This window comes from Larus michahellis, chromosome 5 (assembly GCF_964199755.1).
Source record: "Larus michahellis chromosome 5, bLarMic1.1, whole genome shotgun sequence".
Taxonomy (NCBI): domain Eukaryota; kingdom Metazoa; phylum Chordata; class Aves; order Charadriiformes; family Laridae; genus Larus; species Larus michahellis.
Window position 1 is genome coordinate 29,900,233 of NC_133900.1, and position 22,709 is coordinate 29,922,941.

The 22,709-nt window shown below is 41.4% G+C and overlaps 1 protein-coding gene across 1 annotated transcript in view; it reads right to left on the reverse strand.

The window, feature by feature from the left end:
- Positions 1–22,709, reverse strand: part of RPL34 (ribosomal protein L34) — a 121,663-nt gene that overhangs the window by 75,581 nt on the left and 23,373 nt on the right. The gene's annotated exons all lie outside the window — the stretch shown is intronic.

The window sequence follows — 22,709 nt, forward strand, 5'->3', positions numbered from 1 at the left end:
TGGTTGGATCTGCTGCTACTGAACTCAAAGAGACTTCAGAGGAACAGGATCGGAGTGTGGTAGAGTAACAAGATAAAGCCCATGAATGCTCTGCCTGGATTCCTGCCCGCTGCCGTATTAACAGTGAGCCTAGTCACAGTCACAGAAACTGCCCTAGCAACCCACGTGCATTTGATGAGTCCTCACAGGCATGTCTCTCCTTGAATGTTAAAATCCTGAAGATATTTTTCTCCATAGGCCACCCCAAAACATATATTTATTAAAGCTGATTTTGGAAACTACAAAACACATCAGTCCTGCTACAGACCAGAACCGCTTCCACATCAAAGCAACCCAAATCTTTCACCAGATTTATAAAGTCTCAATTCTTATCCCTCCTGAAAACCAAAACACCACAAATATTTACTTTTCTGTCCAACACACACCTCGTTTCCTGCTCAAGTATTGCAGGCAACACCACTTCAGTCATGCAGCAAACAGACATGACTTCCTTTTTGCTCCCTCCCTCTTGCTCTCCCTTTGGCCCCTTTGGCTCCAAACTCAAGCACATCCAGACATTTCACTTGCTCTCCTGCTGCCAAAAATTGCACATAAAATTTCTCTCTCCTTCAGTCTGACCTGTTTCTCCTGAGTGGAAAACAAAGCACCAAAGGGCCACAGAGGCCAGGACTTAGTAGCACTACCATTAGTCATCATTGGTCACCTTGCTGCTGATGTTAACTGTCATGAACAAAAGAAAAGACACATAAGTAGTAAAATAATTTTGTCATGCTCCTATGCAAGTTCCCTACCAAAAATTGACAGTGCTGTTTTATAGCAAGCTCCATCACCATCCTACATCACTCCCCAGCAGATGGGGAACTGACATTGGGATCAAAATTTGAAATGTCCCATAATTCAATATGTACTTCAAAATGTTCAGGTCCAGCTCCCTACTGTTCTGATCTCAAAAGAAAAGGAAGTGGATTTGGACTTCTCAGAGCATTTTCTTTTGACTTTGCACAGATTATTTCGTTCATTTCTTGATATTCATTTCTTGAATATTTACCTGATTCCATTCTGGAAACACTTAAGACAGACTTTCTGTCCATCCATTTTGTTCTCTTCACTAGATCTCCTCACTGGACTGCTGAGTGTCCACTGCTGGTTCAAACCCTCCTGAAAAACCACACATGGAACTGCTTGAACCTTTCACTGTAAAATCCAAGGAGACATATACCCCTGTATATTTCTGTAATAAGCCTCTATTTCTTGCATTCTAAGATGAGCTTTGCAACTAGCAAGGATTTAACCAACAATGCTCAAAATTGTACGTGCATACTCCCATATGGTGACTATTAGAGATTTAATTGGAAGAAATTTGGGAAGGGGAATCCCACATTTGGGTTATTTATCTCAAGTTGGAAGTTGGACTCGATGATCCTTATGGGTTCCTTCCGACTCAAGATATTCTATGAAGTCATAAGAAAAGCAGACTGTCAAATGTAAGAAGAGAAAGTTCTGTGAGTTTTCCAATTATTATTGTTGTGAGGAAACCTTCTTGGTATCCACATGTTCAGCTTTTCTGTCCCATTCCTGTTTTATCCACAATTCTCAGACAGTACTACTCCATGCCATGCCCTAAAGGAGAAAAGTGACAAAACCAGAACTGTAAAGCATGTAAATGCCTGAATAAAAATACTATAAGGATGAGAATTGGATATAAGGATGATATTGGATTAATTTTAGTCTCATTTGAAATGTAGAGAGGTGCAAGGAGGAAAGAGAAACAGCTTTATCTAAAGTATTTATATGATCCCCATTACTGGAGCATCTTAATTCTTTACAATCTAAAACGTATTTATGCTAACAGCGCACTTGCAAGGGAGGGAAGTATTATCTTCTGCATTTAACAGATGAGGAACAGGGATTCAGATTATTGAAAAGTATTTAGGAGTCAAACTCTCACTGATTTCAGCTGAAGTTGGGTCCCTAAGTATTTCTGAGAATCCAGCCCAAAGCAGCTACCATAGGCACAAGTAACCATGGAGTTAGAGACCTAACACCCTCTGAACGCATCCGCCCAGAGGCCACGCAGAGCATGAAGTACAAGTCCCTAGGCACATTGCTCCCTACCCACTTCTGCACTCCCTGTTCCTGCAGCCAATTACTCCTGGCGCTGTGCTGCTCTTCTTCTACCTTCCCCCTGCTGAGAAGCATCCTACTCCTTTCAGATCATGTCACCAGTTTGTCAAGATCATTTGGACTCCAAAGCTCATCTCTGAAGTGCTTGCTCTCCCTCTCTGGATTGCTGGCATTGCGGTAAGGACTCTACTCAGTCGCCTAACTGCCTGCCATTAGTAATGAAAGCCATCAAGCAGAACAAGACTCATCTCAAATCTCAGCTATGCTTTACATATTCTTCCATTTGACAGGGAACTGATCATCATTCCCCAAGAACAGTTTTGCCCCCATTTGCTCACCATCTTAAGGCAATAAAATTTATGCCCTTTGAGAAAGTCAAACGCTTTAGTAAAGTCAAAATAAGGTGAAATGGTTGTTCCTCTTATGAGGCATGTTATCCAAATTTAAGAGGAAATCAGATCAATTTGATGTGATTTTGAGAGCGGGTGTGAGTAACCCTATGCCATGCAGCCACTTATGGACCAGAAGAAGACAACAGAGGAAGTCTATACTCATAAGAACAGGTGTCAACATCTGGGGACCCTGAATAGTCCCTGTCCTCTCCTAGGAATAAAAAAAAAAAAGTTTCTGAAGAACATTCAGAGTACCAGAGATGGAAAAGCAGATGAATATCCATTGAAAACTATAAGGGCATTGCCAGGGTGTGCAGAGATGCAGTTAGAAAAGCAAAAGCTCAGCTCAAATTGAAACTGTCCAGAGATGTCAAAAACTACAAGAAAGGGTTCTTCAGGTACATAATCAACAAGTAGAAACAGAAGGAAGATATTTGCCTGCTGCTAGTCACCACCAACAGTGAAAAGGCATTCTCAACTCTTTCTTCACCTCTCTCTTTACGAACACTGTTGGGCCCCAGGCCTCAGGAAAAACCATCCAGACCCACCACCAGTGAAGGAAGAGTTGGTATGCGAACTATCACAGGAGCTTGACCCCTACAAATCAATGGGCCCTGACATTATCCACCTGAGGGTGTTAAGAGAGCTGTCTGACGACGTTGCAAGGCCACTCTCCATAGTCTTTGAGAAGACGTGGAGCTCAGGGGACATCCCAGAAGAATGGAAGAAGGCTAATATCACCCTCTTCTACAAGAAGGGCTTAAAGGAGAATCTAGGAAATTATAGGCCTATCATTACTTCAGTCCCTGGGAATGTTATGGAATGAATCTTCCCAGGAACTATCACAAGTCAAATGAAGCACGAGACTGGGAAAAGCTAGCATGGATTCACCAAGTGCAAATCATGCTTGACAAACATAATTGCCTTCTAAGACAAAGTAACCTGCTTGGTTGATGAGGGGCAAGTGGTGGACATTGTCTACCTGGATTTCTCCAAGGCTTTTGACATGGTTCCCCACAGCCTCCTCCTAGAGAAACTGATGTATTACGGTCTATACAAGTTGTCTGTGTGGTGGGTGGGGAACTGGCTGGCAGGACGCACCCAGAGGGTGGTGGTCAATAGCTCCTTTTTAAACAGGCAACTTGTCACAAGTGCGGGCCCCCAGAGATCGTTACTGGGCCCAATGCTGTTTAATATCTTCATAAATGATCTGGATGATGGGATCAAGCGTATCCTGATGAAGTTTGCCAATGACACCAAACTGAGGGTGGAAGTCGACACTTCAGAAGCGAAAGCCACCCTGCAGAAAGACCTGGATTGGCTGGAAGAGTGGGCTAACAAGAATCTTATGAAGTGCAACAAGGACAAGTTTAAGGTCTTGCACCTGGGAAAACATAATCCAGGAGTGCAGCACAGGATCAGCCATTGGAATAATCTCCCCAGGGAAATGGTGGATTCCCCATCATTGCACACTTTTAAGATTCAGCTGGACAGGGTGCTGGGCCATCTTGTCGAGACTGTGCTTTTGCCAAGAAAGATTGGACCAGATGTTCCTTTAGGTCCCTTCAACCTGGTATTCTATGGTTCTATGAACGTTCATGTTGCTACTTTCTCCCATAATTCATTGAGCAATGGCCAAATATATATAGTTTCTCTTGTAATTCAGCCACATACAAATAATTTATTTTTCCCAATCCAGCTAATAGTTGCCTTTCAGGATTGCTAAGTAAGGCTTTGCTGTTCTCCGTTCAGTGTTTTACAAGAACTTCATGAAAGAGATCCTGTGAAACTACTGTTATTTTAGTACCTGGGAGCAAAGTCACTCAAGTATAGATGCACCAATGTCACTAAAATTACTCTTAAGAGATGACTGGTAATCTGCCTGCTAAATTATTCTGTCTTGCTTCAGCATGTGCCATTCCGTTCAATCTTTGGCATGCTCAATGTACATAGTGCAGATGTGCTTGAGGAAATGAAATCTTTCCATTATCAGTTCATTAGACCTAGGCAAACTGTTTTCTGCTTTGGTCTTAGATTTTTGCTTTCCTTCACTGTTTCTGATTGCTGTTGCGCAGACTGCAGTGGCAAAACTGTCAGCAGTTCATAAGGGGGCCAAATCCTTTCAGATGTTGCGTAAAAGTTTCAGTGCTGTTTTCAGATTTACTTCCTTTCTTGTTTCCTTGCAGATATCCCTTTGATGCCACTGAGTAGATTTGGACATCAGATATGTGATCAGCATGTGGGACAATTTCCCTACAAACTGGCCACGTTCACAGTCATGACTAGTCTGTTGGATCTCCAGAGATCAAAATAAAATGTATCCAAAGTCTGTATTGTTTTGCTACACCCTAGACTGTTACAGCAAAGTAGTCTTGGAGCCAAACTTCCTTAAAGTTGACAGGACACCAGACAAGTCATCTGGGCACCAGACTGGATAGAACTCCAGTAGCTGGAGATGAAGAAGACAAATCTTTTTAATTTATCGTAGGAGAGATTAAAAGGTGCTGATCAAAGTATAAGCACTATCGTCATTGTCTGGACTACTATGAATATTTCAGCTAAGCTGCCACTCACTGGCACCTGAACATAACTCCCTTTTTTTCCCTCTTTCCAAATATGCCTGCTTTATGCAATACACAAAAAGCAGAACTTGTACCACGCCATAGGGTCTTTTGTTTTATTTTGTGTTTCGCTTTTTTTGTAAGAATACTAATTCAGAGAGTGGAGAGTTACAGTCTGTGTTTCTTACAGTCGATGCCCGGCGGCCTCCTCTTTGCTCCAGTGCACTTTTTGGTCCACGCTCTTGCCTGGCAGGCAGAAGGGATGGGGAGGTGCTCTGCTTTCAGGGCAGTGAGGAGGCTTGGCTCATTCAAAGAGAAACCGCTATGGTCTGGTCTGGGCCAGGACACATCCTACAGGAGGGCCTCACTGTCCTCCTGGCTGGAGGCAGCGGTGGCAGAAAGATGGTCTACAGGGAGGAAAGGGAGGAGAAACTCTTTAATCACCCAAGCAAGAAGCAGCAAGGGCTACAGGCAATGGGATATCACATCCTTACTGGCTGTAGCTATTTTTCTTTAGTGATGTGAACATATGTATGGCAAACACTATAAAGTACAGAGCAGAAACTGGAACAGCAAAATGCTGTCTGAGGTACAGATAGATGCAGTTCATGTAGGAGACAGGAGGCTCGAGCCTGCAGTTCCTGGTAGGACTCCAGCAGGGCCACAGTCAGGTGCGTGGAAGACCAGGCTGTTCAGGAAGCTTTCTTTATACCAGGCATAAAATGGAGAAGCAGATATAGCTGAGATTTGGGTATGAAGGCTTGACTTTTCCATGATCCTCTGTACCCTCATAGTTATTTCCAGCTCTTCAAGTTATCATGAATCAAGAAGTAGGTGCAACGATACAACAGCCAGGGCTACAACTAGAAAGAAGCCTCAAAGAGGGAAGAGTTGGACCAGCATCTTAATGAGGAATCACTTTGAAAGGGGAAATATTTAAGCCTCCTCATTTTGTAACTAGTTTCTCTTGGTTGGTTTGAAAAATTTTACTGGTTTGAGAGATTCCTCAGTTCCGGAGTTGAGAGGTTAGCAAGATTTGCTCCAGCTTTCCTTTTTTTTTTTTTTTTAATACAGGAGTGTGATATGAGAAACTGAGCACAAATGTTCTATAATTAAGACAGGGAGCCTGGAACTAGTCAGGTTTCAAAAGCAAATATATGTTTAAGCACAATCACAATATTTCAGGAAAATTTTAAAAGCTTTAATCAGAAGGAAAGGGTAAAGGCACTTTTATTTCAGGCGTAGTTCAAGCATCATCCATCTTCCTTCCCTTCCATAAAGGCAAACATTCTCAAATTACAAGTTTTGAAAGATTTTTCCAAGTCTCCATTTTCCTTGGAGCTTAATGCTGTCTTTAATCAAGACTTCCTCCTGGAGCTCTACAACTTATTCTACAGTCCTTGTAATCAGCATTATTTCTAGCCGTTCGCTTTTCCAGCCTTGGTAGTAGAAAGTAAGAATTATTTTCAAATTTATGGTGGCATCAAAAATATCATTTAATTTGTTATTTATTTTTTCAAGCCAACTCAGATAAATGTTCCTAGCAAACACAGTAAGTTCAGCTACTAAGACCCTTTCTAGGAGGAATGCTCTTCCAGTCTCTTTTCTGTAAGGATTTGTGGACAGGTTTTTTTCAGGAGGGAAAAAAGAATTAACTCCTGAACCAGCTCCAGGTTGAAAATTAATGACAGCTCTCTGGGAAATAGCAGTCAAAAAACTCAAGGTTCCGAATAAATCTAAAACAGCGTATAAATCCTACACACATTTGTTTAAGGGTAAATAAAATGGAATTGCTATAAACCCCAGAAAATGGAGCAAGAAATAGATACTTCAAGTGCCTGGTAGAAGTATTTGAGATACTATGAAACTCATCCTAAGTTAATAAACCAGAAGAGTTTCTACAGTAAAGAGTCAGGGAAGTTTAATCATGACAAATACAGCAGAATAAAAATAACCTAAAAGCAATACTGAATGCAAAAAATGAATGGCTGGAGCATTTGAAGCTAGCTGTGGTGGGGACACCACAGCCTGTGCGCCTGCCCTGACCAGGTTGTCCTGTTGCAGAGCTGCATCTCAGAGGGACTGGAGTGAAACACCCTCCTGCTGAGTACCTGCTGTCCCATCCAGCCACGGGTTTTGGAGGCAGACAAGCCCTCATTAACCCTTTCCAGGCTTCTGATGCACTTCTGAATAAACCTGTTACCAGCAGAGAAAATTGCATCTGTTTCCTGGAGTCACTGTTAAATACTGTTAGCAAATTTGGTAATGTCTCAACAATATTAAAACAATAACCGATTGGAGACATGATAGACAGCAATTCCCTACTGTGCCTTCCCCCTTCAGGAATCATTGGCTGCTGGCAGTATTAATTCACTTGCTAATGTGGAAAAGACAATGTAAAGCCTTTTAAACAGATTTTTGAGCAAAACTGTGCAGAGCATGGAAGGCATTTATAGAAATTACAGTTTGGGGTGAATTTAGAGAAAATCAGTGCGCAGTCCCCACCACCAGCAGTTGTACATGGTCTGGCTGATAAACAAGTTAGCAAACTGGGGAGACTGTGCTTTCCAGAAGGAGAGTAAAGTATAGTGTCTGTCTTCTCTTCTGACAGCAAGAAAAGCTGAAAAGAGTTCAGCTCTCTGGTCTGGATGTATCTGTGCACTGTTACTTTTTTGTGTTACAACAAGAATATGTTACTCCAATATGAAGGAACACGCCAAAATAATTGCCAGATACGAAGGGCAAGGAAGAATAAAACATACAAAGATATTTAGAAGAACAGCGCATGTTTTCTATCCTAAATGCTGTTTGTATCAAATTACAGGGAGATTTCAGGAAAGGATCTGAAGGAGAGATGGGTGACAGGACGGTTCAAGGAAAGTGTTTCTAGAATTTAAGGGATGGCCAGGGTACGTAAAGGGAGGAAGACACAAAACCAATAGGGAAGATGACAAGCACAATGTGGTGATAGCTGTTGTCGTGAAGCTGGGCTGAGTGGGTTCATGGGGCAGATTTTCTGAGTAGACAGTGAAGAAAAAGCAGAGGATCAACGAAAGACTGAAGTGGAGGGAAGCAATAGCTAAGGTCACTTAAGAGAGCAGACAGCAGGGAGAGGATGCTGAGAGTGACAAAAAAGTGATAGACATTAATGGATTGGAGGTCTCAAGAGGGCAGGGTGAGGCAAGGGGCAGAGGGTAAATATGCTTTGTTGAAAGAAATAGAGAGGTGAGAGAGAAAGCCGTGCTCAAACGGATCAGAGAAGGACCAGTGTTTTGGGAAAACAGGAGCAAGGCTCTTTCAGTGAGTGGGAGTGCTGCTCTGGGCTTGTAAGTCAAGTGAGGGGGCGAGGGAAAGGAGACAAGGGGCTAAGAGGTCAGGCAGGAGGCTGGTGAAGAGGGCAAAGTCAGCTGGGATGAGATTATGAAGAAAAAGCAGGTATCGTTCTAATTAGAAGGGCAGTGAGAGAGCAGCTGCAAGTCAGGGAGGATGCCTCGCTACTACCTCCCTGCCATGGAAGAGGCTGGCCAGGGCGGTTAGGCACACACTGCAGGAATAGTGCAGGGCCTTCACAAAATCTGGCACGTCTTTCAGATCCCAGCCTCTCCCCACCCACACCCCACCAAAATGAATAGCTCCATTCATTTGGGCCGGGGTATTGATTTCAGAGTCTTCGCTAACATGGAAATTCATTGAGGCCTTTTTGCCTTCGCTAAGCCATTTCCTGAAGGTTGCTTCCAGATCACAGCGTGCCTCCTCCTGACCCCAGGAAGAGGGAGAGCCCAGCCCAGAGTGCTGGCAAGGCTGGTAAAAAAGTCACTAATCAGCAAATTAGCCCCCGACCACACAGGCCAGCACCGCAGAGTCCTCCTCTTCCTTGTCAGCACAGCCAACGCATGAAGGAGCCACTATCGTTCCCTCTGCTCCAATGAGTTTGCAATTGGATTAGACAGACCAAGGACCTTCAAGCATAGCCTGTATTTTTAGGGTACGAACATTCACATATAAATCCCCTAGAGAAAACTGCAGCACTTTGACATCAGTTTTTGATCTAAAACTGCGTGTCTTTGTGAAAGGAGCTGATACAACTACCTTGAGATTATTATCGCGGCACTGTTAAGCAAAGCGGTAACGGTTTGACAGCTACTGTACTAAGACCTCTGCCTGACAGTTTTATTGCTTGTTTGCTCTCCCAACTATTCCTTTTTCTCAGCCTATTGTTTTCTGCTCTTTACTTATACTATAAGTGCTTTTTGAGCACAGACTATGTTTTTGCTCTCATTCGGGGCACATGTAGTACAATAAAGTCTGTCCAGCGTGAAGAAGGACAAGAATAACATAACATAAATGACAGCCATTCTGCTGAGATGCTAACTACTCTTTATAGCCTGCATGCAAAAAGTACACTTTGAATGTGTAATGTTTTTAACTTAAGACACCACAGGATTAAACGCACTAAAACAGACACTTCATACTACAGACAGCTGTTGCCAGCTGTGCCCTTTGAACAGAATTTCTAACAAAACTGGCCTCACAAAAATAAAAGAGGGTTATTAGCATCATCCCAGAGAGCAAACGGAGAATCATTTTCCATTCTGTTGTCCTTTTACCTCCTCTTAGTTGTTGGAGTAATTGTGTACAGTTTCCAGTGGTTCTAATAACCCCCTAAATCTTACACAATCTACAGGTTGATGGTTCATTGGATGTTATTTCCATGGGGCGTTTTGAGAGTGTTTGGCAGTTTAATTCAATAACAGCATCAGCTCTAGAACTGAAAGCAAAGGGTCAAGTGACCCTGGCAAAGCAATCAACTTAATGAATTAATGTTTGCACAAAGCTTCTGAAGAAATAATGTCTTATAGAAGTGCCAAGAATACTATTTGTAGATTTTCTTCCTGCTAGGCTTTCACTTGCAGGGAAGTACAGATGATACATGACTCATTTTGAACTTTTGAATGAAATAGGTGTGACTCCTTTCTGGAGGGAGCAGGTAGCAGCTTTGTCCTCCAAAACCCAACAGACAAGTTCACATATAGAACTGACTCTCAGCATTCCTTGTACTATATCTCTGCTATCCATACATTTACTTTTTACTGTACATAAAAATTCTATACTTTCTAGCCATACATAAAACTACTTTTCATCAATCTTAAGCAAAGTAAAATGCCAAATGACAGACAGACACAAGAATAAAGAACAGTCCAGGCACCTAAGCATGAATGCAGAATGATTTAATAAAAATTCCTGGTTTTTGGGAGGCGTGTTGATCAGACTTTCAACTAGTCTCAAAGAAGTTTTAAGTCTTGTCTTAGTGAAGCTCACAAGAGCTCTCTTGGTAGTTTTTCAGTGTATGCATTAACAGCTTTACACAGTTACAAGCAATGGGGAAAAAAAGAAGAAAAAGGCACTGCAGGAAGGTAGATAGTAAGAGTTCAAGGATCTTCCATTCACGCAGTCAGGATGAAGGTTTCTGTAGACAGCAGTCATATTTGTACTGGGTGCTAATCCCATCCAGGCTTTAATGTGTCCAAAGAGGCTAACAACTAGGAGAATTAGACTCCAACCCATCTTAAACTGAGCTACAGCGAGAACACAAATGCATGAGTCACAGTATCTTTGGGCGATTGCACAGAGCTGACCTGATTAGTGGTGAGGATAAAAGAGCAACCCACAATAACATGCTCCATGTTACAGATGCTGAGAAAACTGCTGGCAGAGTACGCAGGCATTCTCTTGCCAAAGTTGGCATTCGTCCTCTTTTAAAAGGCAAACTTGCCCTGGTATCAAACATACTGAATGAGGGCTACCTCACTGGGCTACAACAAAGATCTCCGTGCATATCACCCAACCTTGCTACATTTCATTACTCATTGCCCAGCACAGGAGTGAGGTATACATGACCTTGCAAGGGCCTCGTGCCCTTCTCTTCACATCATAGTGACAAGATCTGCAACCTGCTCCGCTTATGTCTTGTTCAGATCAGCAGTGAGTAGATTCACGCTGTATGTGGATAACTCATAGAATCATAGAATGGTTAGAGTTGGAAGGGACCTTAAAGATCATCTAGTTCCAACCTCCCTGCCATGGCCAGGGACACCTTCCACTAGACAGGTTGCTCAAAGCCGGATCCAACCTGGCCTTTGTTGACCATCTAACTCCAGAAACTCTGATCTCTGTCATGCAACATAAACACAGTGTGCACTCCTTAGATTTCTAGCCAGCTCACATTTCTGATATTTATTACCAGGTAGAAACATATTTTAAAATTGAAGGCAGAATTAAATTTTACATATATGTGAACATCAGAATTGAATAGAGAATGATGGTCCCTATTTCAGACCACAGTCTAATTCTACAAACATGGAGCTATATTTAAAGAACCCACTTCAAGGGAGTCCTTTCCCAATAGTGGAGGACCTTTCAGTAAATCTTTACTCGAATAACAATAGGATTGGACAATAGGAACACTAGGTGTGACTGTATCATCCTGACTAGCACTATATGACAATGCAGAGCAAAAGTTCAGAAGACCTGACTGGCCAGATCATTAGCTCCTATCTTTCACAGCCCTTTTTTCTGAAGCATAGTATGAAAATAAAATTAATGAAATAAGTAGATAGGAGATGAGAGGAGATGTAAGCAGGGCTGGCAATAACCAATCATTAATTAAAGTGAAATAAACCTTATTTTTAGAAACTTCCGCATTAATAGGATCCCTAAATGAACACAATTTCCTATCTTCCAATTTTATTCTCTAAGAGACCAAGAGTTAAACATCAGTTTCAAAAGAGACCAGAGAGCTGTGCGGCTGACAAGAATCATAACAGCAAGAGTTAAAAATGAAATATCATTATTACAATAAACAGACTGTTGGAGGGAGTACAAACCTTCCAAGTTTCAGTGCATAAGCCAACTTCTAAATTGTGGGGTTAGAAAAAAAAAATCTCTGCTGTCTATTTAGCCTATAAATGGCTCTCTAAAGGTATTTGCCAAAGCTTTCTGGAGGCAGTTCAATACAGTTGAGTGGAACTGGCTGTTAAAATCACAGGTGGTTCCCAAAGTAGTTGTTAAATCCCCTGTTAGTCAGAGGGGCACCTCTCTAGCTGCATCCATTCCCCTCCTCCTTTCCTCTTTCTGCCATCAGGCTGAGACCCAGAAGACCTTGACTCTACCTTCATCCTATATGCCTCATCCCACTTCTGGGACAGGCTGATGGTGTGGCAGAAACATCCTCACAATTTGAAACACCTTTTGAATTTCACATCCCGGTCGATGTCAGAGAGAGGATATAGGAAGAGCACCACGGTTTTTGTGCTGCAGGGACACGGTCACGCTAGGAAGGCTGAAGACAAGCACACAATTTACAGCTGATGTGAAAGCTACCAGAGTGGGGCATACCAAAGCCGTCTCATTAACTCCTCCCACCCTCCAATCCAAAGCGCCACACTTCAGGTAAGAGCACAAATGAAATAATTAAAAAAAAAAAAAAGGCAACTGAAAACCCCATAAATCTCTTTACCACATAAAAGCTGGGAATAGAGAGAAAGCTAGGCAGAATGCCAGCTTCCTGCCACTTTGCAGACAAAGCACGTTACACCTTTAGTTTGGACATTCATAAATAGATTCAAAGTGTTGATACTTCAGAGGCCAGTGAGCAGGAACAAGGAAATTTCTTTTTAAACTCTAATGACTGTATTCAACAGCAAGACTGCCATGTCAGCAGCAGGCGAATAGTAGACTTTGGGGGACCACTTCACACTTCGGGTCTCCCACCCAATATTAGTGTCTGCTGTAAGCAGCAGCACATACTGAAAGAGCCAACTCTTTTTATATCTGCATGGATATTGAGGCAAGCTACTAACTTCATTCTTTCTTAAATTAGCTAACATATTAGCTAAGCCCTTCTTTCACAATTGCCATGGAAACATACCCTACTACCTAATCATGAGGGACATTGTCATCCAAGTTTGGGGATATGGAGGGCTAGTGGAAAATATTTTACAGAGTCTTCTCCAGTGACAGTATCTTGAACAAAAACAAGCACAGCCTCTACTGAGGACAGAAGAAACACACTTCTCAAAAGATGCTTCCCAATGCTTAGTGGCTTCACATTCACGTTTCTTCCTCTTCAGTTTGTATTCTCCGTGACCAAGGAAAATCAGAGATGGGAAGAAAAGTGAGCATTGACATTTTTCAAGCAATCCTCAAAAGATGATATAAGAGAATGGAAAATTTCATTAAACCATCATCACAGTTCCTAGTTAGTTCAAGTATTCCTCCTGCCTGCCACCTCCAGTGTCGGTAAGCGTATCATTTTGCACAGACACATCCAGCTGGCTTGGCTCACAAGTGGTCTGCATCACCACGCATTGGCAGGCTGGTTCTACACAGCCCAAGCTCTTCGTCAGCCATAACAGCTGCTGCCTGAAGGAGAGATCAGGGTCTAGTACTTGAAATACAGGTTCAATTCCCTGTCCCTAACAAGTTACTTCATTATTCTGTCCTGCCGTTCTCTGTCTGAGAAATAATCCTCTTCTACTACACGGAAGTGTTGTAAGTATAAATAGAGACTGGTAGGCACTCAGATGTTAGAAGAGTAGGAGGCATGTAAATCTCTAAGATGTAGTTGGAGGAGCAGAAGCAAATCTATAATGACTCTGCGAAGCGCTCTTGGGTCCTACAGCTTAGGCTTAACTGCAGCAGTTGCCCTTTGTGTATCTTCCAGAACATGGTTTTCTGAATTTGCTGAAGACTTCAGGGAAGAATTTGGGTTTAATTTAAAGAACACATTGGCTTAAACCTTGCTTCTGGGTGGAGTAATCAGAGCAGGGTTCAGTTATTTTATTTCTCCCCTAACATAAATTATGTGAGGCTAATATGTCAGTCTTAGAAGTTCCTCCATCTGGAGATGGGACTTCTGCCAATTATGTCATAATTTTTCTTGCCTGAAGTGCCTCGTATTCATTGTATAGAAATCAAAATCCTAAGCGGTTCAGGTGGTGAATAGAGTTCCCTGTGACAATGAAGTATATTTTATTTTAGACTTTTAGGCCAGCTTCCTGCCACTTCATAACAAAAATATGATTAATGATACGTAAAATCCATATTTTAGAATAGAAATAAATTGGGCCATTGCAGCATTTCAGTCTATCTGAGGAAATTTTATTCTGTCATTGGTTGACAACATAATTTTACAGAATAAAACAATGCTTTGTACTTAGGGAATTTCACTTCTCTGTTAAAATACATTTTTACTGCAAAATGGTGTAGGAAAGGCTTGAATTTAGGAAAAGATTAATAGATTAGATAAGCTCTTTCTAAAAGGATATGCCAAGACACTTTTTACAGATCGAATTATAGTAGGCATAATCTTATTTTAAATAAAAATAAATAAATGGATGAATAGAGTTTATTTTTACACAGGACTATGAAGAGCAGATTTTTTTGGTGAAGAGGAAAATACAGGGTTTTAGCAATTACAATGAATTCACAGAAATCTGCAGTAAAGGAAATCATTAAAACATTATATCAGCCAAATACATTTGGTGAGTGTGCATAGACATAATAAAAACTACTTAGGACTTGATGGAGAGATTTTTTTACCCAGGTATCTCAAAGAGCTTTCTAAAAATGAGAAATATCATTTTGCAGGGGAGAAAGGGAGACAGAAACCAGGGAAGTGACCTTTCAAGGGATCTAACTGGACAAAGAGCAGAGGATGGAAAGGAGTTGTCCTCACTTACAGTCTGGTCTTATACTTTGGACTTACCATGTGTGGTACAATTTTGGCCATGAAACACTGATAGATTGCAATATAGCAACTCTTACCCTGGTTTCCAACTAATACTGCCTTTTCTGGGATTTGAAGCTGCTTCATTTTGCTGGAGGAAGAATTCACATTCACAGGGAAAAAGGAGTGACTAATTAACGATGATGAAAGGACAACAAATGAGCTTGCTTTGGGGAGCTTACTTTCACCAACCTTTGGACAGCCCTTCCAACTCTACTTCACGTGATTTGATGGGATCACAGCAAGATTGACAATGCCTGTTAGAATCAAACTCTGAAAGTGATAGCTCTGTGGACGAGACTGCAATGCAGATGAACTATGCATGAAAACGATGAGTTGACATAAGGTTTTGTAATTTATCACATGACATATCCATTGCATTTCTCTTTATTTTCTCATGCTTCTCTTTTCTTGCTTCTCCCCTTCCCCGTTTGCCATCCCACTCTGTTATCTCCTTCCCTTTCTCACAAGGTGCTCAGAGCCTAACCCCAAAGGCAGCAGCCACACGGTGCTTGGCCAGTCGGCAGCAATGGAAACCCACGGCCATCACCAGACTCAGCTGCGACTCAGTAGTTTCTTCCTTCAAGCTGTAGCCTGGCAACTCAGGTACCCAGGGTGGGTGGGTGCAGCATCCTCATGCGAGATGAGGAAGTTTGGGTATGATTAACTGGTAGCACCACTCCTGGAGCTGACTAGGCTATGAACAGAGAACTTAGCACATATCTAAGTTGCAAGGCAGTGGTCTAACTACTGCAATAGTTCTTCCAGATGTAATCAGAAGCCAAACTACACATTCATGTTAGACCAGGTGATTTTTGCACTTAATTTTGAACCCGATTGTAAACATACTGCCTCTCTTGTCATTCACTATTAAGTAGGCCATCCTCATCCACAGGTAATTTTGAGGTACCCTCCTAAACTATGACAAAGATTTTCAGTGCAGCAGAGACAAAGAAGTAAAGCTGAAAATGCCACTGGAAGATTCTAGAAAGGAACTTGACTGTCACATTTATATTCTTTCAAACCCTGGGTATAATATAACTTTTGGGGCTCAACTTTTTTAGATGCCAATAAGGCAAAGCATTTCTACCCATACTTGCAGAGTTAGAAGAACACAAGTCTATAAAACCAAAAAAATCCTTGGCTATTTCAGGTTGAAAGTGTCCTCAAATCTTTTTACTGGGTCGAGAACTTAACAGGATATTGTTAGAGACACCTACAGTCCTGTTATCCTTTGACTCTGCTCATACGCTGCTAGCATCCTGCAACCTTGCAGGCAACCCTGCAGCACTTCCACAGTGAGAAGTGAACTTTGTAAACCTTATGGCTGGCTGCATTTTCATCCTCATTCTACAGTGTAGTAAAACAATTACATGAGATCAAGAGTTTTCTAATACAGGCAATGCAAGCTGATCCCTTATGAAGGTATAATAAGTCTTGTGGTGAACTGTGCTCAGCAAAATATCAAAAGTAAAACGTGACCTCAGGTGTCATTACACATTTCAGAGTCAGCATTAACAAAAGGGACTACTGGTCCTAATTCATATCCAAATTCAACCTTCTGGTGGGAAATGTGATGAAATTCTGTTGCCTGAGTCACGTTTTAATCAGTTTTGGGAGAATTTGGCAATGCCATGCAAACTGAAACCAAGCTGAACACTAGGATGCTTTGCTGCCAACACAGGCTCCTCACATAGCTCCAAATGGTCTGGTGTCACAAGTGTAAATCACAGTTTTAATTGTAGATGGGAGAAAAGCAAAATGTAATAGAACAGTCTTTTTGAATGAATGTGCATGGTTACCAGCCTTGTAAAATTGAAAGGCAGCATAGTAGGACTTCCATTTAAAAATACGCCACTAGTTTTCACTGACTCCATTTGGTCAATCAGGTTGTGGTGTGGAATGGACGTCTGCCGAGCTTCTGGTCCCTGGCATTTCTCGGTTGCCAAAAAAAACCCAAGAAAAAGCAGTTGGAAGAGAGCAAAAGTTACTCAGTAATACTTCTGCAGGGTTTCCCACCCGGCAGCGGAAGGGGAACCTGAGCTTATGCAGAGGGTTCAAATTCAGAAACAGTTCCAAAACCACAAGTGATTATTTACCAAGTTTGGCTGAAAAAAAAGCCAGATGAAATCTGACAGCTTAGCTACACTTACAAAATTATTTTCCAGATACCAAAACAGTTATGTGAGCAGTTGATGTTGGAATACTTGTACCCTTCACATTAGCAGACCATCTTCTATCATCTTCTGACTGTATCCAAGAACCCAGCTCTAGCCGATGGGCACCAGAACAATTAAACATTTTGCTTGCATTGTACCTAAACTCAAGTCCTAACTTGGCCTTGAATCTGATGTATATCCCAACCTTATAATTATCACCTGCCATGCTCTATACTACTCTTTTTCTTTTTTTCTGAGTAGGGGAAGGAGACAAGAAATCAGGAGAAGGGTTGTTTATAAAGAAACAGGAAAAAAATATTTTTTATAACCAAGGATGCGTACGGACCCCGGCAACTTTAATAAATTATACTCCTTACATGCCAGGCTTAATGAGCAAATGAGAAGGCAGAACGGCATTTTGTGTTTATCTATCTATTTCCTCTTACTTTTGGATTGTATGATAAAGCCCTATGTCAGACCAAAGCTATTGCACCCATCACAACATCTCAGCAACTGTGACTCAGTCAGAACACATTACATGCAGGAAGAGAAAGATGCAAAGATAAGATATTAGGACTGAAATCAATACAGGATTCTCTTTTACATATCCCAACAGTCTCATTAACTTCAAAGTAACTGATATGAATGTAATTAAAGAGCAGAACAAACAGCAAAAGGGGAAAAAAAAACACAGGGCCCTGTTTCAAGATCCTCACAAAAATGGCATAGCACAGCGCTGTACCATAAATCACAGGATACACTCTGTCAAACCTAGCAGAAATTTTTAAAAACAAATAATAGTGACATTTTAAACAATGTAAATTGTATAAACGCGGGCATCTGCAGTTTAAACACAAATAAGCACTGCCACCAGGGAATAACTTTAAACAACAACAAACAAGTTCTTCGTGCTCTAATGTGATAAACCCAAATCACAGCTGGCTGGTAGAAGTAAACCTGTATGCTACTCGCACAAGATCATCCTGTAGAAAAGGAGAACCAAGTGCACCATGATGGAGCCAGATACTGGAGAATTTGCAAGTCGTCTTTACATGGTAACAAGCAGAAAACATACCACAGAGCAGTGCTGAAACGCCCACCATGGCTAATGATTAACGCTAACTATTGACCTGTTGGGCTGTTGTCAGGTTTGCAAGCTCATGTGTAAAATGAAATGAGAATCCTTTAGCTTCCCAAGGGTTGTCCCAGTCATGCCTAGAAGAGACAGATGGAACTGGACAAAATCCAACCTCAAGGGCCCCAAGTGGCAGCAAGTGCAAAGAGGACACCGGGCTGGTTGTAGGTGCTTTCCTCTTGCAGCGGAGAAAGTGCTTCTGCACGGCTGCTGGCCGCGATGTCCCAGCCTACACAGAAAGAGGACAGCTCAGTCCCCAGGCACCACCAAGGTGACAGTGGCACCTTGACAACAGGCAAAGTGCAGCCACAGAAAAAAGGTGGAGGAGACCTCAGTGGGGGGGGTCCTCTGGAATTTTTCATGAGATCTAAATTCCTAAATCCTCCCCCTCCTACTCAGCCCGCAAATACGAATCAAAGGATCACCGGATCAATGGGACAGTCATATGGAATGTCTTTAATGGAGCATCAGCTCCTATTTCTTACATACATTGCTGAACGCTCCTACCAAGTGCTAAATTAAAATTTACGGTAGTGCTAATTGAAGTCACATTTGTGTGTGTGCTGCATGCTGTTAGGCGGGAGGAGATTTCTTTTGCTGGAGATTAAAACTTCAGTAATGTCTTTTTGTGCTTATACCAGTTTAATGCAAAAGCAAAACATAATTATAGGAGGCTGTTAATGGATTAGATGGCCAGTGTTGCTGTCTAGCTGTGTTCCAGTTTTTCCTCTGTTGGCTTTGTGCTGTCTGTTGTCATCTCCTAATTATCTGTTCCTTTTTCAGTTGGCAGCTTTAATAGTTTGGGGGTATTATTCAAACCCAAATTAATTTGTGTTTTTCAGGAATTGCTTAAAGAGTAGGAGTTTTATTTGGAGCTCGATATGGCAATAAAATTTTTATCAGATGCAAAAGAGAAATATTTTTTTTGGCTGACTTTCACTGCCATGAAACTATTCACATTGATCAGCAAGAGAAAAGAAAGCTCTGGTATTGCAAAACAGAACAAGAATTTCTGAAAGCACTTGGCAGCTGATTTGTTTCTGCATGACCTATCGTCACTAGCTACCATCTACTGTAGTTTCTGAGGGTAGAAAGCTATGGCACTTTCCAAAACGTTGGAGAGGGTATCTGCTGAGGTCTTAACTGACATTTGCAGTGCTGATAATGAGAAGTTCAAGAATATAAGGAAGCAAATCTGGCATTAAAACCCCAGGATCCTCATTCATGCAGCCAATCAATTAATAAGTAGGAATACTGCATAGCATTTATATGGCATTATAAGTCCTGCTAGGTGCTGCAAACCTGCAAGTCCCTTAAGAGCACTGGAACTCTAAATGCCTTGCAGCCATTCTTCCTAATTTGTGCTCTGTGTTGTCACCATCCACAAAAATATACAGTGAAAAATAATTAGTCATAGAAATCTATTGCAAGCATTCTGAGGAGAAAATAATCAATGAATGCATTTCCTAATAGATACTGATAAAACATGGTGTTTTCCAGAATCTAATGTTCCAGATGCATCCAGTTTCCGGTGTGCTGTGTTTAGAGGGAAGCAGGCTGCACTGAAGAGTTTATTGCAACAGTCCAGTACCACCTTTTAAAGATTAAAACATCCCCTGTATTCTCTCTTGAAAACCATCTTTTGGGGAAAAGGGGGCGAGAAAGGGGAAAAGAGAGGAAGATGAAGGCAAAACAAACACAGAAAGGGTTAATTTGAAACTAATCAAACCCTATTTTCTTCTCCTGCATCAGAAATCTCTTTTATTTCAGTGCTGAATTTGTTTTCAAAGACATGCCGATCCTTTTGAGGGGAATTCCGCATCTTACAGCTGTGCGATCTGCCCTGCAGTGTACGCCTTGCTCGCCCACCTGCTTTCTGCAAAACACCCCGAACTTCCCAGCGCTGAGGCTGTGCCAGTAGAGCTTCCCTTGATACTTGGCGCCGGTCTCCGGCAAAGACGGTGCCTAGCCCGTTATATTTTAAAATAAAAGTGGTAAAGTTTAAAACCGTGTAAGAACAAGCCAGCAGAACTATTGTTACCTTGCGCAGTATTGCATATTGTATTATGTACGGTCGTCTGTTAATAATGCATGGTTTTATACTGCAGTTAAAAAGCAGTTTCATTAAACAGTTTCATTTTAAGAATAATTTGTTAAGAATGCAGCTTCTGAAAAAGGCTAAATTCTTGTTCCATATTCACAGTCTAACCCACATGCTGAGAATAAAGGAACAGTCATATTTTAAACACATATTACAATTCATGCTTTGAAACATCATATAAGTCTAGCCCTAAGTACTTCCCATTTGATAGTTATTTTATTTTTGCCTGCTTTTGTTTTCTTCTTCATTCATGCTGATTCAACAGTATATATTAAAATTTTAATTTCATCTCTTGCTGTGCATTCAGGTGCCAACAATGAGTTGAACCCTACTCATTTAAAAGCTCATTTACTGGGGCAAAATTATATTCCTTTGTTCTCATCAGGGCAAATATAGTTTTATTATCATGGAAGATTAAAAGACCTGACCTTTGGCACCGAGAAATATTATGGTAACTCCTACAACTCCTGACTTGAATACTCTAAAGTATGGTCCCTTGGTAACTGGTAGAGCACTAAAACATATACTGTGTCTGGCAAAGGTGTTTATTTTCAGCTTTCATCTTATGCGTGCATTAGCTACTGAATTGGCTATATTGTTGGTAGAAGAATGGGTCAAGTCCAGACCTGGTGGATCCTATCTGATGGGCAGGTATATCAATGGGAAAGCACACATTCATTTTAACAAAAACACCGAGCTGAAGTCAGAGCCACGCTATTCCCTCTCCCTTGTTGGTGGAATTAAGCCGTTCCCTTCTTCATGACGACGGCTAGTGCACAACCAGCTCTGGGAGCACTTACATTGTCATTGGGGAGCTAAACACGCTCAGCAACCTGCCAAAACACCGGGTGCAAAAATGCCCATATACAACGCAATCGCACACACGCACAGACAAAAGATAGCAAGTGGAAAAAAATACCATTTTTACCTCAGCCTGAGAAAGGCTAAGCAGCCTTTTTCTCCTTTTTTTTTTTTTTTTAAACAGAAATCACAGTCCTTCCCAGCTTCAGACAACTGCTGCAGTGAGAGCAAACAGCATGATCTACCTGCACCATTTCGTTATGAACGTTGTGATATTTGATGTCTTATTTCAACCCCTCCTCCTTAGAGTCCCTTAGTTATGAGACACTCTCTTCTTCACTCTGGAACAACTGCAAGGACTTTCTAATTTTCGTAGTCACAGAAGCGACCTCAAGAACAGCTCCAAGAGTGACAATAAGGTTCCCACTGTGGATGCTCACCCCACAGCCCTCCGGACCAGAGGGTCTCCCAATGCACATCCCCTTTGCAGTGCTGGAAAATAATACAGTCTGAGAAAACGGAAGATGAAAGCAGACTGTCAATAGCAACAGTTCACCAGGCAAAAAGTACTGATGACTGCCAGCTGCACCAGCAGGGGATGCCAGCATCTAGTATCAGCCATTATCTCCAGTGAGTTTTGGGTAATCCATGCCAGGGATCACAGAATCTAAAGTCAGTCCAACTTTTCTACTGCAAACGTACAGAAAAATATAGCTGTTTTTTCTGTATGACAATTTCTTAGAACTTTTAATTACATTAGAAGAAATAAAAAAAAAAAAAATCAAACCTTTTTGCCTCTTCCTCCCCCATTTAGACAAAAGAGCAACAGGAGAATAAGGCAGGGCCAAAGGACAAAAGACTTTGATTTTTTGATCCAGGCAGAATTTTCAAGGCCAGCATACTAGGAAAAGCATTTGTTTGCTTAGAAACTCTGACAATGCAATAGATTAAAACACAGAAAACATGGTTCTTCCTTATGTTCACAGCCTCTTTCCAATGCCTTTTTATAGTCATCTGAAAGACAATGTACAATTTCTGTTCCTATATGCAGACCTCCAAAGAAGTAGTCATGACTGAGCATTAGGAAAAGCTATGATTTAAAATGTACTTTTCAATTCAAGTTCAGGTGATAACTTTTAAAGAGAGAGATTTTTGAGAAGTTTCTTTATAAAATGAAATTTTAACCTTCTATCAGATTATTCTAATTCCTTTATTTCTTTATTTTGGCATCTCTATCATGAAAACCATGTTAACGGCACTCAAAAAGAATCCTATGTCCTCTAAATTTTGCATCCCATGTGTCTAGATTACCCCTTCTTGACCTCCCAAAACAAAATTATGAATATCCCCTTACTAAACAACTCCCATAAATATTTGGGGCTATACTTCGGAATACAAAGAAGTACTTCCAGAATTATGCAGGGTAGGATTTTTCAGTTCACTTTTTTTCTCTCATTATGAGATTCTCTCAGAATCTCATCATGGCCTTCAAAGAAAAGACACCAGCATTAATCTTTCCTCCTGGCTGAAGATCCAGTGGACAATATTGGCCACAAAGAGACACATACAAGACACACTTACACCAAATTTCATGGTAGGGTTCTCATTGAAACCCTATCATAGTTCAATACTTAATGGTGGTAAGGCAC